Below are 23,508 nucleotides of genomic sequence, written 5' to 3'. Positions count from 1 at the left end.
CTAACGCTGAACCCCAACACTGAACCCTAACACTGAACCCCAACACTGAACCCTTACCACTGAACCCCAACACCGAACCCCAGCACCGAACCCTAACACTGAACCCCACAGTTGAACCCACAACAGCGAACCCCCAACACTGAACCCCAACACTGACACCCCCAAACACCAACCCCCAACACTGAACACCCCAACACTGACCCCCAACACGAAACCCAACATTGAACCCCCAACACTGAATCCCCAACACTGAACCCCCAACAATGAACACCCAACACTGAACCCCCAAAACGGACCAGTCCAACACTGAACCCCAACATTAAACCCCAACACTGAACACCAACACTGAACCCCCAAACACTGAACCCCAAACACTGACCAGCCCCGACACTGAACCCCCAACACTGAACACATCAACACTGACCCCCCAATGCTGACAAACGCCCAACACTGAACCCCAACACTGAACCCCAACACTGAACCCCAACACTGAATCCCCGACACTGAACCGCCAACACTGAATCCCCAAAATTGAACCCCAATACTGAACCCCAACACTGAACCCCCAACACTGAACCCCAACACCGAACCGCCACCAATGAACCCCACCAATGAACCCCAACACTGGCACCCAACACTGAACCCCAACACCGAACCCCCACCAATGAACCGCACCAATGAACCCCAACACTGAACCCCAACACTGAACTCCCAATGCTGAGCACCAACACTGAACCCCAACACTGAACACCCAACACTGAACCCCAGCACTGACCTCCCAGCACTGAACCCCACCACTGAACCCCACACTGGACCCCAGCACTGAACCCCCAACACTGAACCACCAACACAAAACCCCCAATACTGAACCACCAACACTGAACCCCCAACACTGAACCACAACACTGAACACCCAACACCGAGCCATAGCACTGAACACCAGCACTGGACCCCAGCACTGAACCCTAATACTGAAACCCAACACTGGACCCCCAACACAGAACCCCGACATGGGACCCCAAAACTGAGCCCCTAACGCTGAAACCCAACACTGAACCCTAACACTGAACCCCAACACTGAACCCCCACCACTGAACCCCAACACCGAACCCCAGCACCGAACCCTAACACTGAACCCCAAAGTTGAACCCCCAACACCGAACCCCCAACACTGAACCCCAACACTGACACCCCCAAACACCGACCCCCAACACTGAACACCCCAACACTGACCCCCAACACTAAACCCAACATTGAACCCCCAACACTGAATCCCCAACACTGAACCCCCAACAATGAACACCCAACACTGAACCCCCAAAACGGACCAGTCCAACACTGAACCCCAACATTAAACCCCAACACTGAACACCAACACTGAACCCCCAAACACTGAACCCCAAACACTGACCAGCCCCGACACTGAACCCCCAACACTGAACACATCAACACTGACGCCCCCAATGCTGACAAACGCCCAACACTGAACCCCAACACTGAACACCCAACACTGAACCCCAACACTGAACCCCAACACTGAATCCCCGACACTGAACCGCCAACACTGAATCCCCAAAATTGAACCCCAATACCGAACCCCAACACTGAATCCCCAACACTGAACCCCAACACCGAACCGCCACCAATGAACCCCACCAATGAACCCCAACACTGGCACCCAACACTGAACCCCAACACCGAACCCCCACCAATGAACCGCACCAATGAACCCCAACACTGAACCCCAACACTGAACTCCCAATGCTGAGCACCAACACTGAACCCCAACACTGAACACCCAACACTGAACCCCAGCACTGACCTTCCAGCACTGAACCCCACCACTGAACCCACAAGAGTGAATCCCAGCACTGAACACCCTCACTGTACCCCCACACTGGACCCCAACACTGAACCCCAACACTGAACCCCCAACACTGGACCACCACCACACAACCCCCAACAATGAAGCCCAACACTGATTCCCAACACTGAACCCCCCAACACTGAACCCCCAACACTGAACCCCCATCACTGAACCCCAACACCGAGCCATAGCTCTGAACCCCAACACTAACCCTGAACACTGAAACCTAACACCGAACCCCCAATACTGAACCCCAACACTGAACCCCCAGCACTGAACCCCAGCACTGAACTCCCGCACTGAACCCCAACACTGGACCCCAACACTGAACCCCAGCACTGAACCCCCAACACTGAACCACCAACACAAAACGCCCAACACAGAACCACCAACGCTGATTCCCAACACTGAACCCCCAACACTGAGTCCCTAACGCTGGACCCAAACAGTGAACCCCAACACTGACCCCCACTACTGAACCCCAAAACCGAATCACCACCAATGAACCCCAACACTGAACGCCACCACTGAACCCCAACACTGCACTCCCAATGCAGAACACCAAAACTGAACCCCAACACTGAACCCCAGCACTGAACTCCCGCACTGAACCCCAACACTGGACTCCCACACTGGACCCCAACACTGAACGCCATCACTGACCTCCCAGCACTGAGCCCCAACACTGAACCCCAGCACTGAACTCCCGCACTGAACCCTAACACTGGACCCCCACACTGGACCCCAACACTGAACCCCATCACTGACCTCCCAGCACTGAACCCCAACACTGAACCCGCAAGAGTGAACCCCAGCACTGAACCCAACATTGAACCCCCACACTGGACCCCAACACTGAACCCCGACAGTGAACCCCCAACACTGGACCACCAACACTGAACCCCAACACCGAGTCATAGCACTGAACCCCAACACTAAACCTTGAACACTGAACCTAACGCTGAACCCCCAATACTGACCCCCAGCACTGAACCCTGACACTGAACACCAACACTGAACCCCCAACACCGAGCCCCTAACACTGACCCCCAACATTGAACCCCAACACTGGCCCCCAACACTGAACCCCAACACCGAACCCCCACCAATGAACCCCACCAATGAACCCCAACACTGAACACCCAACACTGAACCCCAGCACTGACCTCCCAGCACTGAACCCCACCACTGAACCTACAAGAGTGAATCCCAGCACTGAACACCCTCACTGAACCCCCACACTGGACCCCAACACTGAACCCCAACACTGAACCCCCAACACTGGACCACCACCACACAACCCCCAACAATGAAGCCCAACACTGATTCCCAACACTGAACCCCCCAACACTGAACCCCCAACACTGAACTCCCACCACTGAACCCCAACACCGAGCCATAGCTCTGAACCCCTACACTAACCCTGAACACTGAAACCTAACACCGAACCCCCAATACTGAACCCCAACACTGAACCCCCAGCACTGAACCCCAGCACTGAACTCCCGCACTGAACCCCAACACTGGACCCCAACACTGAACCCCAGCACTGACCCCCCAACACTGAACCACCAACACAAAACGCCCAACACAGAACCACCAACACTGATTCCCAACACCGAACCCCCAACACTGAGTCCCTAACGCTGGACCCAAACAGTGAACCCCAACACTGACCCCCACTACTGAACCCCAAAACCGAATCACCACCAATGAACCCCAACACTGAACGCCACCACTGAACCCCACCACTGAACTCCCAATGCTGAACACAAAAACTGAACCCCAACACTGAACCCCACACTGGGCCCCAGCACTGAACCCCCAACACTGAACCACCAACACAAAACCCCCAATACTGAACCACCAACACTGATTCCCAACACTGAACCCCGATACTGAAACCCAACACTGGACCCCCAACACAGAACCCCGACATGGGACCCCAAAACTGAGCCCCTAACGCTGAACCCCAACACTGAACCCTAACGCTGAACCCCAACACTGAACCCTTACCACTGAACCCCAACACCGAACCCCAGCACCGAACCCTAACACTGAACCCCACAGTTGAACCCACAACAGCGAACCCCCAACACTGAACCCCAACACTGACACCCCCAAACACCAACCCCCAACACTGAACACCCCAACACTGACCCCCAACACGAAACCCAACATTGAACCCCCAACACTGAATCCCCAACACTGAACCCCCAACAATGAACACCCAACACTGAACCCCCAAAACGGACCAGTCCAACACTGAACCCCAACATTAAACCCCAACACTGAACACCAACACTGAACCCCCAAACACTGAACCCCAAACACTGACCAGCCCCGACACTGAACCCCCAACACTGAAGACATCAACACTGACCCCCCAATGCTGACAAACGCCCAACACTGAACCCCAACACTGAACCCCAACACTGAACCCCAACACTGAATCCCCGACACTGAACCGCCAACACTGAATCCCCAAAATTGAACCCCAATACTGAACCCCAACACTGAACCCCCAACACTGAACCCCAACACCGAACCGCCACCAACGAACCCCACCAATGAACCCCAACACTGGCACCCAACACTGAACCCCAACACCGAACCCCCACCAATGAACCGCACCAATGAACCCCAACACTGAACCCCAACACTGAACTCCCAATGCTGAGCACCAACACTGAACCCCAACACTGAACACCCAACACTGAACCCCAGCACTGACCTCCCAGCACTGAACCCCACCACTGAACCCCACACTGGACCCCAGCACTGAACCCCCAACACTGAACCACCAACACAAAACCCCCAATACTGAACCACCAACACTGAACCCCCAACACTGAACCCCAACACTGAACACCCAACACCGAGCCATAGCACTGAACACCAGCACTGGACCCCAGCACTGAACCCTAATACTGAAACCCAACACTGGACCCCCAACACAGAACCCCGACATGGGACCCCAAAACTGAGCCCCTAACGCTGAAACCCAACACTGAACCCTAACACTGAACCCCAACACTGAACCCCCACCACTGAACCCCAACACCGAACCCCAGCACCGAACCCTAACACTGAACCCCAAAGTTGAACCCCCAACACCGAACCCCCAACACTGAACCCCAACACTGACACCCCCAAACACCGACCCCCAACACTGAACACCCCAACACTGACCCCCAACACTAAACCCAACATTGAACCCCCAACACTGAATCCCCAACAATGAACACCCAACACTGAACCCCCAAAACGGACCAGTCCAACACTGAACCCCAACATTAAACCCCAACACTGAACACCAACACTGAACCCCCAAACACTGAACCCCAAACACTGACCAGCCCCGACACTGAACCCCCAACACTGAACACATCAACACTGACGCCCCCAATGCTGACAAACGCCCAACACTGAACCCCAACACTGAACACCCAACACTGAACCCCAACACTGAACCCCAACACTGAATCCCCGACACTGAACCGCCAACACTGAATCCCCAAAATTGAACCCCAATACTGAACCCCAACACTGAATCCCCAACACTGAACCCCAACACCGAACCGCCACCAATGAACCCCACCAATGAACCCCAACACTGGCACCCAACACTGAACCCCAACACCGAACCCCCACCAATGAACCCCACCAATGAACCCCAACACTGAATCCCAACACTGAACCCCAGCACTGAACACCCAACACCGAGCCATAGCACTGAACACCAGCACTGGACCCCAGCACTGAACCCTAATACTGAAACCCAACACTGGACCCCCAACACAGAACCCCGACATGGGACCCCAAAACTGAGCCCCTAACGCTGAACCCCAACACTGAACCATAACACTGAACCCCAACACTGAACACCAACACTGAACCCCCAACACCGAGCCCCTAACACTGACCCCCAACAGTGAACCCCAACACTGGCCCCCAACGCTGAACCCCAACACCGAACCCCCACCAATGAACCCCACCAATGAACCCCAACACTGAACATCCAACACTGAACCCCAGCACTGACCTCCCAGCACTGAACCCCACCACTGAACCTACAAGAGTGAATCCCAGCACTGAACACCCTCACTGAACCCCCACACTGGACCCCAACACTGAACCCCAACACTGAACCCCCAACACTGGACCACCACCACACAACCCCCAACAATGAAGCCCAACACTGATTCCCAACACTGAACCCCCCAACACTGAACCCCCAACACTGAACCCCCACCACTGAACCCCAACACCGAGCCATAGCTCTGAACCACTACACTAACCCTGAACACTGAAACCTAACACCGAACCCCCAATACTGAACCCCAACACTGAACCCCCAGCACTGAACCCCAGCACTGAACTCCCGCACTGAACCCCAACACTGGACCCCAACACTGAACCCCAGCACTGACACCCCAACACTGAACCACCAACACAAAACGCCCAACACAGAACCACCAACACTGATTCCCAACACTGAACCCCCAACACTGAACCCCAACACTGAACACCCAACACCGAGCCATAGCACTGAACACCAGCACTGGACCCCAGCACTGAACCCTAATACTGAAACCCAACACTGGACCCCCAACACAGAACCCCGACATGGGACCCCAAAACTGAGCCCCTAACGCTGAACCCCAACACTGAACCCTAACACTGAACCCCAACACTGAACCCTTACCACTGAACCCCAACACCGAACCCCTGCACCGAACCCTAACACTGAACCCCACAGTTGAACCCACAACAGCGAACCCCCAACACTGAACCCCAACACTGACACCCCCAAACACCGACCCCCAACACTGAACACCCCAACACTGACCCCCAAAACGGACCAGTCCAACACTGAACCCCAACATTAAACCCCAACACTGAACACCAACACTGAACCCCCAAACACTGAACCCCAAACACTGACCAGCCCCGACACTGAACCCCCAACACTGAACACATCAACACTGACACCCCCAATGCTGACAAACGCCCAACACTGAACCCCAACACTGAACCCCAACACTGAATCCCCGACACTGAACCGCCAACACTGAATCCCCAAAATTGAACCCCAATACTGAACCCCAACACTGAACCCCCAACACTGAACCCCAACACCGAACCGCCACCAATGATCCCCACCAATGAACCCCAACACTGGCACCCAACACTGAACCCCAACACCGAACCCCCACCAATGAACCCCACCAATGAACCCCAACACTGAACCCCAACACTGAACTCCCAATGCTGAGCACCAACACTGATTCCCAACACTGAACCCCCAACACTGAGTCCCTAACGCTGGACCCAAACAGTGAACCCCAACACTGACCCCCACTACTGAACCCCAAAACCGAATCACCACCAATGAACCCCAACACTGAACGCCACCACTGAACCCCACCACTGAACTCCCAATGCTGAACACCAAAACTGAACCCCAACACTGAACCCCAACACTGAAACCCCACACTGGACCCCAGCACTGAACCCCCAACACTGAACCACCAACACAGAACACCCAACACTGAACCCCCAACACTGAATCCCAACACTGAACCCCAGCACTGAACACCCAACACCGAGCCATAGCACTGAACACCAGCACTGGACCCCAGCACTGAACCCTAATACTGAAACCCAACACTGGACCCCCAACACAGAACCCCGACATGGGACCCCAAAACTGAGCCCCTAACGCTGAACCCCAACACTGAACCATAACACTGAACCCCAACACTGAACCCCCACCACTGAACCCCAACACCGAACCCTAGCACCGAGCCCTAACACTGAACCCCAACGTTGAACCCACAACAGCGAACCCCCAACACTGAACCCCAACACTGACACCCCAAACACCGACCCCCAACACTGAACACCCCAACACTGACCCCCAACACTAAACCCAACATTGAACCCCCAACACTGAATCCTCAACACTGAACCCCCAACAATGAACACCCAACACTGAACCCCCAAAACGGACCAGTCCAACACTGAACCCCAACATTAAACCCCAACACTGAACACCAACACTGACCCCCCAACACTGAACCCCCCACCACTGAACCCCAACACCGAGCCATAGCACTGAACCCCAACACTAACCCTGAACACTGAACCCTAACACTGAAACCCCAATACTGACCCCCAGCACTGGACCCCCAGCACTGAACTCCTGCGCTGAACCCCCACACTGGACCCCAACACTGAACCCCAGCACTGAACCACCAACACAAAACCCACAACACAGATTCTCAACACTGAACCCCACAACACTGAACACTGCCACTGAACCCCAACACTGCACTCCCAATGCAGAACACCAAAACTGAACCCCAACACTGAACCCCAGCACTGAACTCCCGCACTGAACCCCAACACTGGACTCCCACACTGGACCCCAACACTGAACGCCATCACTGACCTCCCAGCACTGAGCCCCAACACTGAACCCCAGCACTGAACTCCCGCACTGAACCCTAACACTGGACCCCCACACTGGACCCCAACACTGAACCCCATCACTGACCTCCCAGCACTGAACCCCAACACTGAACCCGCAAGAGTGAACCCCAGCACTGAACCCAACATTGAACCCCCACACTGGACCCCAACACTGAACCCCGACAGTGAACCCCCAACACTGGACCACCAACACTGAACCCCAACACCGAGGCATAGCACTGAACCCCAACACTAAACCTTGAACACTGAACCTAACGCTGAACCCCCAATACTGACCCCCAGCACTGAACCCTGACACTGAACACCAACACTGAACCCCCAACACCGAGCCCCTAACACTGACCCCCAACATTGAACCCCAACACTGGCCCCCAACACTGAACCCCAACACCGAACCCCCACCAATGAACCCCACCAATGAACCCCAACACTGAACACCCAACACTGAACCCCAGCACTGACCTCCCAGCACTGAACCCCACCACTGAACCTACAAGAGTGAATCCCAGCACTGAACACCCTCACTGAACCCCCACACTGGACCCCAACACTGAACCCCAACACTGAACCCCCAACACTGGACCACCACCACACAACCCCCAACAATGAAGCCCAACACTGATTCCCAACACTGAACCCCCCAACACTGAACCCCCAACACTGAACTCCCACCACTGAACCCCAACACCGAGCCATAGCTCTGAACCCCTACACTAACCCTGAACACTGAAACCTAACACCGAACCCCCAATACTGAACCCCAACACTGAACCCCCAGCACTGAACCCCAGCACTGAACTCCCGCACTGAACCCCAACACTGGACCCCAACACTGAACCCCAGCACTGACCCCCCAACACTGAACCACCAACACAAAACGCCCAACACAGAACCACCAACACTGATTCCCAACACCGAACCCCCAACACTGAGTCCCTAACGCTGGACCCAAACAGTGAACCCCAACACTGACCCCCACTACTGAACCCCAAAACCGAATCACCACCAATGAACCCCAACACTGAACGCCACCACTGAACCCCACCACTGAACTCCCAATGCTGAACACAAAAACTGAACCCCAACACTGAACCCCACACTGGGCCCCAGCACTGAACCCCCAACACTGAACCACCAACACAAAACCCCCAATACTGAACCACCAACACTGATTCCCAACACTGAACCCCGATACTGAAACCCAACACTGGACCCCCAACACAGAACCCCGACATGGGACCCCAAAACTGAGCCCCTAACGCTGAACCCCAACACTGAACCCTAACGCTGAACCCCAACACTGAACCCTTACCACTGAACCCCAACACCGAACCCCAGCACCGAACCCTAACACTGAACCCCACAGTTGAACCCACAACAGCGAACCCCCAACACTGAACCCCAACACTGACACCCCCAAACACCAACCCCCAACACTGAACACCCCAACACTGACCCCCAACACGAAACCCAACATTGAACCCCCAACACTGAATCCCCAACACTGAACCCCCAACAATGAACACCCAACACTGAACCCCCAAAACGGACCAGTCCAACACTGAACCCCAACATTAAACCCCAACACTGAACACCAACACTGAACCCCCAAACACTGAACCCCAAACACTGACCAGCCCCGACACTGAACCCCCAACACTGAAGACATCAACACTGACCCCCCAATGCTGACAAACGCCCAACACTGAACCCCAACACTGAACCCCAACACTGAACCCCAACACTGAATCCCCGACACTGAACCGCCAACACTGAATCCCCAAAATTGAACCCCAATACTGAACCCCAACACTGAACCCCCAACACTGAACCCCAACACCGAACCGCCACCAACGAACCCCACCAATGAACCCCAACACTGGCACCCAACACTGAACCCCAACACCGAACCCCCACCAATGAACCGCACCAATGAACCCCAACACTGAACCCCAACACTGAACTCCCAATGCTGAGCACCAACACTGAACCCCAACACTGAACACCCAACACTGAACCCCAGCACTGACCTCCCAGCACTGAACCCCACCACTGAACCCCACACTGGACCCCAGCACTGAACCCCCAACACTGAACCACCAACACAAAACCCCCAATACTGAACCACCAACACTGAACCCCCAACACTGAACCCCAACACTGAACACCCAACACCGAGCCATAGCACTGAACACCAGCACTGGACCCCAGCACTGAACCCTAATACTGAAACCCAACACTGGACCCCCAACACAGAACCCCGACATGGGACCCCAAAACTGAGCCCCTAACGCTGAAACCCAACACTGAACCCTAACACTGAACCCCAACACTGAACCCCCACCACTGAACCCCAACACCGAACCCCAGCACCGAACCCTAACACTGAACCCCAAAGTTGAACCCCCAACACCGAACCCCCAACACTGAACCCCAACACTGACACCCCCAAACACCGACCCCCAACACTGAACACCCCAACACTGACCCCCAACACTAAACCCAACATTGAACCCCCAACACTGAATCCCCAACAATGAACACCCAACACTGAACCCCCAAAACGGACCAGTCCAACACTGAACCCCAACATTAAACCCCAACACTGAACACCAACACTGAACCCCCAAACACTGAACCCCAAACACTGACCAGCCCCGACACTGAACCCCCAACACTGAACACATCAACACTGACGCCCCCAATGCTGACAAACGCCCAACACTGAACCCCAACACTGAACACCCAACACTGAACCCCAACACTGAACCCCAACACTGAATCCCCGACACTGAACCGCCAACACTGAATCCCCAAAATTGAACCCCAATACTGAACCCCAACACTGAATCCCCAACACTGAACCCCAACACCGAACCGCCACCAATGAACCCCACCAATGAACCCCAACACTGGCACCCAACACTGAACCCCAACACCGAACCCCCACCAATGAACCCCACCAATGAACCCCAACACTGAATCCCAACACTGAACCCCAGCACTGAACACCCAACACCGAGCCATAGCACTGAACACCAGCACTGGACCCCAGCACTGAACCCTAATACTGAAACCCAACACTGGACCCCCAACACAGAACCCCGACATGGGACCCCAAAACTGAGCCCCTAACGCTGAACCCCAACACTGAACCATAACACTGAACCCCAACACTGAACCCCCACCACTGAACCCCAACACCGAACCCTAGCACCGAACCCTAACACTGAACCCCAAAGTTGAACCCACAACAGCGAACCCCCAACACTGAACCCCAACACTGACACCCCAAACACCGACCCCCAACACTGAACACCCCAACACTGACCCCCAACACTAAACCCAACATTGAACCCCCAACACTGAATCCCCAACACTGAACCCCCAACAATGAACACCCAACACTGAACCCCCAAAACGGACCAGTCCAACACTGAACCCCAACATTAAACCCCAACACTGAACACCAACACTGACCCCCCAACACTGAACCCCCCACCACTGAACCCCAACACCGAGCCATAGCACTGAACCCCAACACTAACCCTGAACACTGAACCCTAACACTGAAACCCCAATACTGACCCCCAGCACTGGACCCCCAGCACTGAACTCCTGCGCTGTACCCCCACACTGGACCCCAACACTGAACCCCAGCACTGAACCACCAACACAAAACCCACAACACAGATTCTCAACACTGAACCCCACAACACTGAACACTGCCACTGAACCCCAACACTGCACTCCCAATGCAGAACACCAAAACTGAACCCCAACACTGAACCCCAGCACTGAACTCCCGCACTGAACCCCAACACTGGACTCCCACACTGGACCCCAACACTGAACGCCATCACTGACCTCCCAGCACTGAGCCCCAACACTGAACCCCAGCACTGAACTCCCGCACTGAACCCTAACACTGGACCCCCACACTGGACCCCAACACTGAACCCCATCACTGACCTCCCAGCACTGAACCCCAAAACTGAACCCGCAAGAGTGAACCCCAGCACTGAACCCAACATTGAACCCCCACACTGGACCCCAACACTGAACCCCGACAGTGAACCCCCAACACTGGACCACCAACACTGAACCCCAACACCGAGTCATAGCACTGAACCCCAACACTAAACCTTGAACACTGAACCTAACGCTGAACCCCCAATACTGACCCCAGCACTGAACCCTGACACTGAACACCAACACTGAACCCCCAACACCGAGCCCCTAACACTGACCCCCAACATTGAACCCCAACACTGGCCCCCAACACTGAACCCCAACACCGAACCCCCACCAATGAACCCCACCAATGAACCCCAACACTGAACACCCAACACTGAACCCTTACCACTGACCCCCAACACCGAACCCCAGCACCGAACCCTAACACTGAACCCCACAGTTGAACCCACAACAGCGAACCCCCAACACTGAACCCCAACACTGACACCCCCAAACACCAACCCCCAACACTGAACACCCCAACACTGACCCCCAACACGAAACCCAACATTGAACCCCCAACACTGAATCCCCAACACTGAACCCCCAACAATGAACACCCAACACTGAACCCCCAAAACGGACCAGTCCAACACTGAACCCCAACATTAAACCCCAACACTGAACACCAACACTGAACCCCCAAACACTGAACCCCAAACACTGACCAGCCCCGACACTGAACCCCCAACACTGAACACATCAACACTGACCCCCCAATGCTGACAAACGCCCAACACTGAACCCCAACACTGAATCCCCGACACTGAACCGCCAACACTGAATCCCCAAAATTGAACCCCAATACTGAACCCCAACACTGAACCCCCAACACTGAACCCCAACACCGAACCGCCACCAACGAACCCCACCAAAGAACCCCAACACTGGCACCCAACACTGAACCCCAACACCGAACCCCCACCAATGAACCGCACCAATGAACCCCAACACTGAACCCCAACACTGAACTCCCAATGCTGAGCACCAACACTGAACCCCAACACTGAACACCCAACACTGAACCCCAGCACTGACCTCCCAGCACTGAACCCCACCACTGAACCCCACACTGGACCCCAGCACTGAACCCCCAACACTGAACCACCAACACAAAACCCCCAATACTGAACCACCAACACTGAACCCCCAACACTGAACCCCAACACTGAACACCCAACACCGAGCCATAGCACTGAACACCAGCACTGGACCCCAGCACTGAACCCTAATACTGAAACCCAACACTGGACCCCCAACACAGAACCCCGACATGGGACCCCAAAACGGAGCCCCTAACGCTGAAACCCAACACTGAACCCTAACACTGAACCCCAACACTGAACCCCCACCACTGAACCCCAACACCGAACCCCAGCACCGAACCCTAACACTGAACCCCAAAGTTGAACCCCCAACACCGAACCCCCAACACTGAACCCCAACACTGACACCCCCAAACACCGACCCCCAACACTGAACACCCCCACACTGGACCCCAACACTGAACCCCGACAGTGAACCCCCAACACTGGACCACCAACACTGAACCCCAACACCGAGGCATAGCACTGAACCCCAACACTAAACCTTGAACACTGAACCTAACGCTGAACCCCCAATACTGACCCCCAGCACTGAACCCTGACACTGAACACCAACACTGAACCCCCAACACCGAGCCCCTAACACTGACCCCCAACATTGAACCCCAACACTGGCCCCCAACACTGAACCCCAACACCGAACCCCCACCAATGAACCCCACCAATGAACCCCAACACTGAACACCCAACACTGAACCCCAGCACTGACCTCCCAGCACTGAACCCCACCACTGAACCTACAAGAGTGAATCCCAGCACTGAACACCCTCACTGAACCCCCACACTGGACCCCAACACTGAACCCCAACACTGAACCCCCAACACTGGACCACCACCACACAACCCCCAACAATGAAGCCCAACACTGATTCCCAACACTGAACCCCCCAACACTGAACCCCCAACACTGAACTCCCACCACTGAACCCCAACACCGAGCCATAGCTCTGAACCCCTACACTAACCCTGAACACTGAAACCTAACACCGAACCCCCAATACTGAACCCCAACACTGAACCCCCAGCACTGAACCCCAGCACTGAACTCCCGCACTGAACCCCAACACTGGACCCCAACACTGAACCCCAGCACTGACCCCCCAACACTGAACCACCAACACAAAACGCCCAACACAGAACCACCAACACTGATTCCCAACACTGAACCCCCAACACTGAGTCCCTAACGCTGGACCCAAACAGTGAACCCCAACACTGACCCCCACTACTGAACCCCAAAACCGAATCACCACCAATGAACCCCAACACTGAACGCCACCACTGAACCCCACCACTGAACTCCCAATGCTGAACACAAAAACTGAACCCCAACACTGAACCCCACACTGGGCCCCAGCACTGAACCCCCAACACTGAACCACCAACACAAAACCCCCAATACTGAACCACCAACACTGATTCCCAACACTGAACCCCGATACTGAAACCCAACACTGGACCCCCAACACAGAACCCCGACATGGGACCCCAAAACTGAGCCCCTAACGCTGAACCCCAACACTGAACCCTAACACTGAACCCCAACACTGAACCCTTACCACTGAACCCCAACACCGAACCCCAGCACCGAACCCTAACACTGAACCCCACAGTTGAACCCACAACAGCGAACCCCCAACACTGAACCCCAACACTGACACCCCCAAACACCAACCCCCAACACTGAACACCCCAACACTGACCCCCAACACGAAACCCAACATTGAACCCCCAACACTGAATCCCCAACACTGAACCCCCAACAATGAACACCCAACACTGAACCCCCAAAACGGACCAGTCCAACACTGAACCCCAACATTAAACCCCAACACTGAACACCAACACTGAACCCCCAAACACTGAACCCCAAACACTGACCAGTCCCGACACTGAACCCCCAACACTGAACACATCAACACTGACCCCCCAATGCTGACAAACGCCCAACACTGAACCCCAACACTGAACCCCAACACTGAACCCCAACACTGAATCCCCGACACTGAACCGCCAACACTGAATCCCCAAAATTGAACCCCAATACTGAACCCCAACACTGAACCCCCAACACTGAACCCCAACACCGAACCGCCACCAATGAACCCCACCAATGAACCCCAACACTGGCACCCAACACTGAACCCCAACACCGAACCCCCACCAATGAACCGCACCAATGAACCCCAACACTGAACCCCAACACTGAACTCCCAATGCTGAGCACCAACACTGAACCCCAACACTGAACACCCAACACTGAACCCCAGCACTGACCTCCCAGCACTGAACCCCACCACTGAACCCCACACTGGACCCCAGCACTGAACCCCCAACACTGAACCACCAACACAAAACCCCCAATACTGAACCACCAACACTGAACCCCCAACACTGAACCACAACACTGAACACCCAACACCGAGCCATAGCACTGAACACCAGCACTGGACCCCAGCACTGAACCCTAATACTGAAACCCAACACTGGACCCCCAACACAGAACCCCGACATGGGACCCCAAAACTGAGCCCCTAACGCTGAAACCCAACACTGAACCCTAACACTGAACCCCAACACTGAACCCCAACACCGAACCCCAGCACCGAACCCTAACACTGAACCCCAAAGTTGAACCCCCAACACCGAACCCCCAACACTGAACCCCAACACTGACACCCCCAAACACCGACCCCCAACACTGAACACCCCAACACTGACCCCCAACACTAAACCCAACATTGAACCCCCAACACTGAATCCCCAACACTGAACCCCCAACAATGAACACCCAACACTGAACCCCCAAAACGGACCAGTCCAACACTGAACCCCAACATTAAACCCCAACACTGAACACCAACACTGAACCCCCAAACACTGAACCCCAAACACTGACCAGCCCCGACACTGAACCCCCAACACTGAACACATCAACACTGACGCCCCCAATGCTGACAAACGCCCAACACTGAACCCCAACACTGAACACCCAACACTGAACCCCAACACTGAACCCCAACACTGAATCCCCGACACTGAACCGCCAACACTGAATCCCCAAAATTGAACCCCAATACCGAACCCCAACACTGAATCCCCAACACTGAACCCCAACACCGAACCGCCACCAATGAACCCCACCAATGAACCCCAACACTGGCACCCAACACTGAACCCCAACACCGAACCCCCACCAATGAACCGCACCAATGAACCCCAACACTGAACCCCAACACTGAACTCCCAATGCTGAGCACCAACACTGAACCCCAACACTGAACACCCAACACTGAACCCCAGCACTGACCTTCCAGCACTGAACCCCACCACTGAACCCACAAGAGTGAATCCCAGCACTGAACACCCTCACTGTACCCCCACACTGGACCCCAACACTGAACCCCAACACTGAACCCCCAACACTGGACCACCACCACACAACCCCCAACAATGAAGCCCAACACTGATTCCCAACACTGAACCCCCCAACACTGAACCCCCAACACTGAACCCCCATCACTGAACCCCAACACCGAGCCATAGCTCTGAACCCCAACACTAACCCTGAACACTGAAACCTAACACCGAACCCCCAATACTGAACCCCAACACTGAACCCCCAGCACTGAACCCCAGCACTGAACTCCCGCACTGAACCCCAACACTGGACCCCAACACTGAACCCCAGCACTGAACCCCCAACACTGAACCACCAACACAAAACGCCCAACACAGAACCACCAACGCTGATTCCCAACACTGAACCCCCAACACTGAGTCCCTAACGCTGGACCCAAACAGTGAACCCCAACACTGACCCCCACTACTGAACCCCAAAACCGAATCACCACCAATGAACCCCAACACTGAACGCCACCACTGAACCCCAACACTGCACTCCCAATGCAGAACACCAAAACTGAACCCCAACACTGAACCCCAGCACTGAACTCCCGCACTGAACCCCAACACTGGACTCCCACACTGGACCCCAACACTGAACGCCATCACTGACCTCCCAGCACTGAGCCCCAACACTGAACCCCAGCACTGAACTCCCGCACTGAACCCTAACACTGGACCCCCACACTGGACCCCAACACTGAACCCCATCACTGACCTCCCAGCACTGAACCCCAACACTGAACCCGCAAGAGTGAACCCCAGCACTGAACCCAACATTGAACCCCCACACTGGACCCCAACACTGAACCCCGACAGTGAACCCCCAACACTGGACCACCAACACTGAACCCCAACACCGAGTCATAGCACTGAACCCCAACACTAAACCTTGAACACTGAACCTAACGCTGAACCCCCAATACTGACCCCCAGCACTGAACCCTGACACTGAACACCAACACTGAACCCCCAACACCGAGCCCCTAACACTGACCCCCAACATTGAACCCCAACACTGGCCCCCAACACTGAACCCCAACACCGAACCCCCACCAATGAACCCCACCAATGAACCCCAACACTGAACACCCAACACTGAACCCCAGCACTGACCTCCCAGCACTGAACCCCACCACTGAACCTACAAGAGTGAATCCCAGCACTGAACACCCTCACTGAACCCCCACACTGGACCCCAACACTGAACCCCAACACTGAACCCCCAACACTGGACCACCACCACACAACCCCCAACAATGAAGCCCAACACTGATTCCCAACACTGAACCCCCCAACACTGAACCCCCAACACTGAACTCCCACCACTGAACCCCAACACCGAGCCATAGCTCTGAACCCCTACACTAACCCTGAACACTGAAACCTAACACCGAACCCCCAATACTGAACCCCAACACTGAACCCCCAGCACTGAACCCCAGCACTGAACTCCCGCACTGAACCCCAACACTGGACCCCAACACTGAACCCCAGCACTGACCCCCCAACACTGAACCACCAACACAAAACGCCCAACACAGAACCACCAACACTGATTCCCAACACCGAACCCCCAACACTGAGTCCCTAACGCTGGACCCAAACAGTGAACCCCAACACTGACCCCCACTACTGAACCCCAAAACCGAATCACCACCAATGAACCCCAACACTGAACGCCACCACTGAACCCCACCACTGAACTCCCAATGCTGAACACAAAAACTGAACCCCAACACTGAACCCCACACTGGGCCCCAGCACTGAACCCCCAACACTGAACCACCAACACAAAACCCCCAATACTGAACCACCAACACTGATTCCCAACACTGAACCCCGATACTGAAACCCAACACTGGACCCCCAACACAGAACCCCGACATGGGACCCCAAAACTGAGCCCCTAACGCTGAACCCCAACACTGAACCCTAACGCTGAACACAAAAACTGAACCCCAACACTGAACCCCACACTGGGCCCCAGCACTGAACCCCCAACACTGAACCACCAACACAAAACCCCCAATACTGAACCACCAACACTGATTCCCAACACTGAACCCCGATACTGAAACCCAACACTGGACCCCCAACACAGAACCCCGACATGGGACCCCAAAACTGAGCCCCTAACGCTGAACCCCAACACTGAACCCTAACGCTGAACCCCAACACTGAACCCTTACCACTGAACCCCAACACCGAACCCCAGCACCGAACCCTAACACTGAACCCCACAGTTGAACCCACAACAGCGAACCCCCAACACTGAACCCCAACACTGACACCCCCAAACACCAACCCCCAACACTGAACACCCCAACACTGACCCCCAACACGAAACCCAACATTGAACCCCCAACACTGAATCCCCAACACTGAACCCCCAACAATGAACACCCAACACTGAACCCCCAAAACGGACCAGTCCAACACTGAACCCCAACATTAAACCCCAACACTGAACACCAACACTGAACCCCCAAACACTGAACCCCAAACACTGACCAGCCCCGACACTGAACCCCCAACACTGAAGACATCAACACTGACCCCCCAATGCTGACAAACGCCCAACACTGAACCCCAACACTGAACCCCAACACTGAACCCCAACACTGAATCCCCGACACTGAACCGCCAACACTGAATCCCCAAAATTGAACCCCAATACTGAACCCCAACACTGAACCCCCAACACTGAACCCCAACACCGAACCGCCACCAACGAACCCCACCAATGAACCCCAACACTGGCACCCAACACTGAACCCCAACACCGAACCCCCACCAATGAACCGCACCAATGAACCCCAACACTGAACCCCAACACTGAACTCCCAATGCTGAGCACCAACACTGAACCCCAACACTGAACACCCAACACTGAACCCCAGCACTGACCTCCCAGCACTGAACCCCACCACTGAACCCCACACTGGACCCCAGCACTGAACCCCCAACACTGAACCACCAACACAAAACCCCCAATACTGAACCACCAACACTGAACCCCCAACACTGAACCCCAACACTGAACACCCAACACCGAGCCATAGCACTGAACACCAGCACTGGACCCCAGCACTGAACCCTAATACTGAAACCCAACACTGGACCCCCAACACAGAACCCCGACATGGGACCCCAAAACTGAGCCCCTAACGCTGAAACCCAACACTGAACCCTAACACTGAACCCCAACACTGAACCCCCACCACTGAACCCCAACACCGAACCCCAGCACCGAACCCTAACACTGAACCCCAAAGTTGAACCCCCAACACCGAACCCCCAACACTGAACCCCAACACTGACACCCCCAAACACCGACCCCCAACACTGAACACCCCAACACTGACCCCCAACACTAAACCCAACATTGAACCCCCAACACTGAATCCCCAACAATGAACACCCAACACTGAACCCCCAAAACGGACCAGTCCAACACTGAACCCCAACATTAAACCCCAACACTGAACACCAACACTGAACCCCCAAACACTGAACCCCAAACACTGACCAGCCCCGACACTGAACCCCCAACACTGAACACATCAACACTGACGCCCCCAATGCTGACAAACGCCCAACACTGAACCCCAACACTGAACACCCAACACTGAACCCCAACACTGAACCCCAACACTGAATCCCCGACACTGAACCGCCAACACTGAATCCCCAAAATTGAACCCCAATACTGAACCCCAACACTGAATCCCCAACACTGAACCCCAACACCGAACCGCCACCAATGAACCCCACCAATGAACCCCAACACTGGCACCCAACACTGAACCCCAACACCGAACCCCCACCAATGAACCCCACCAATGAACCCCAACACTGAATCCCAACACTGAACCCCAGCACTGAACACCCAACACCGAGCCATAGCACTGAACACCAGCACTGGACCCCAGCACTGAACCCTAATACTGAAACCCAACACTGGACCCCCAACACAGAACCCCGACATGGGACCCCAAAACTGAGCCCCTAACGCTGAACCCCAACACTGAACCATAACACTGAACCCCAACACTGAACCCCCACCACTGAACCCCAACACCGAACCCTAGCACCGAACCCTAACACTGAACCCCAAAGTTGAACCCACAACAGCGAACCCCCAACACTGAACCCCAACACTGACACCCCAAACACCGACCCCCAACACTGAACACCCCAACACTGACCCCCAACACTAAACCCAACATTGAACCCCCAACACTGAATCCCCAACACTGAACCCCCAACAATGAACACCCAACACTGAACCCCCAAAACGGACCAGTCCAACACTGAACCCCAACATTAAACCCCAACACTGAACACCAACACTGACCCCCCAACACTGAACCCCCCACCACTGAACCCCAACACCGAGCCATAGCACTGAACCCCAACACTAACCCTGAACACTGAACCCTAACACTGAAACCCCAATACTGACCCCCAGCACTGGACCCCCAGCACTGAACTCCTGCGCTGTACCCCCACACTGGACCCCAACACTGAACCCCAGCACTGAACCACCAACACAAAACCCACAACACAGATTCTCAACACTGAACCCCACAACACTGAACACTGCCACTGAACCCCAACACTGCACTCCCAATGCAGAACACCAAAACTGAACCCCAACACTGAACCCCAGCACTGAACTCCCGCACTGAACCCCAACACTGGACTCCCACACTGGACCCCAACACTGAACGCCATCACTGACCTCCCAGCACTGAGCCCCAACACTGAACCCCAGCACTGAACTCCCGCACTGAACCCTAACACTGGACCCCCACACTGGACCCCAACACTGAACCCCATCACTGACCTCCCAGCACTGAACCCCAAAACTGAACCCGCAAGAGTGAACCCCAGCACTGAACCCAACATTGAACCCCCACACTGGACCCCAACACTGAACCCCGACAGTGAACCCCCAACACTGGACCACCAACACTGAACCCCAACACCGAGTCATAGCACTGAACCCCAACACTAAACCTTGAACACTGAACCTAACGCTGAACCCCCAATACTGACCCCAGCACTGAACCCTGACACTGAACACCAACACTGAACCCCCAACACCGAGCCCCTAACACTGACCCCCAACATTGAACCCCAACACTGGCCCCCAACACTGAACCCCAACACCGAACCCCCACCAATGAACCCCACCAATGAACCCCAACACTGAACACCCAACACTGAACCCTTACCACTGACCCCCAACACCGAACCCCAGCACCGAACCCTAACACTGAACCCCACAGTTGAACCCACAACAGCGAACCCCCAACACTGAACCCCAACACTGACACCCCCAAACACCAACCCCCAACACTGAACACCCCAACACTGACCCCCAACACGAAACCCAACATTGAACCCCCAACACTGAATCCCCACCACTGAACCCCCAACAATGAACACCCAACACTGAACCCCCAAAACGGACCAGTCCAACACTGAACCCCAACATTAAACCCCAACACTGAACACCAACACTGAACCCCCAAACACTGAACCCCAAACACTGACCAGCCCCGACACTGAACCCCCAACACTGAACACATCAACACTGACCCCCCAATGCTGACAAACGCCCAACACTGAACCCCAACACTGAATCCCCGACACTGAACCGCCAACACTGAATCCCCAAAATTGAACCCCAATACTGAACCCCAACACTGAACCCCCAACACTGAACCCCAACACCGAACCGCCACCAACGAACCCCACCAAAGAACCCCAACACTGGCACCCAACACTGAACCCCAACACCGAACCCCCACCAATGAACCGCACCAATGAACCCCAACACTGAACCCCAACACTGAACTCCCAATGCTGAGCACCAACACTGAACCCCAACACTGAACACCCAACACTGAACCCCAGCACTGACCTCCCAGCACTGAACCCCACCACTGAACCCCACACTGGACCCCAGCACTGAACCCCCAACACTGAACCACCAACACAAAACCCCCAATACTGAACCACCAACACTGAACCCCCAACACTGAACCCCAACACTGAACACCCAACACCGAGCCATAGCACTGAACACCAGCACTGGACCCCAGCACTGAACCCTAATACTGAAACCCAACACTGGACCCCCAACACAGAACCCCGACATGGGACCCCAAAACGGAGCCCCTAACGCTGAAACCCAACACTGAACCCTAACACTGAACCCCAACACTGAACCCCCACCACTGAACCCCAACACCGAACCCCAGCACCGAACCCTAACACTGAACCCCAAAGTTGAACCCCCAACACCGAACCCCCAACACTGAACCCCAACACTGACACCCCCAAACACCGACCCCCAACACTGAACACCCCAACACTGACCCCCAACACTAAACCCAACATTGAACCCCCAACACTGAATCCCCAACACTGAACCCCCAACAATGAACACCCAACACTGAACCCCCAAAACGGACCAGTCCAACACTGAACCCCAACATTAAACCCCAACACTGAACACCAACACTGAACCCCCAAACACTGAACCCCAAACACTGACCAGCCCCGACACTGAACGCCCAACACTGAACACATCAACACTGA

The sequence above is a fragment of the Pristiophorus japonicus genome, chromosome 17 (genome assembly GCF_044704955.1).
Source record: "Pristiophorus japonicus isolate sPriJap1 chromosome 17, sPriJap1.hap1, whole genome shotgun sequence".
NCBI lineage: Eukaryota > Metazoa > Chordata > Chondrichthyes > Pristiophoridae > Pristiophorus > Pristiophorus japonicus.
This window is presented reverse-complemented; position numbering follows the sequence as displayed.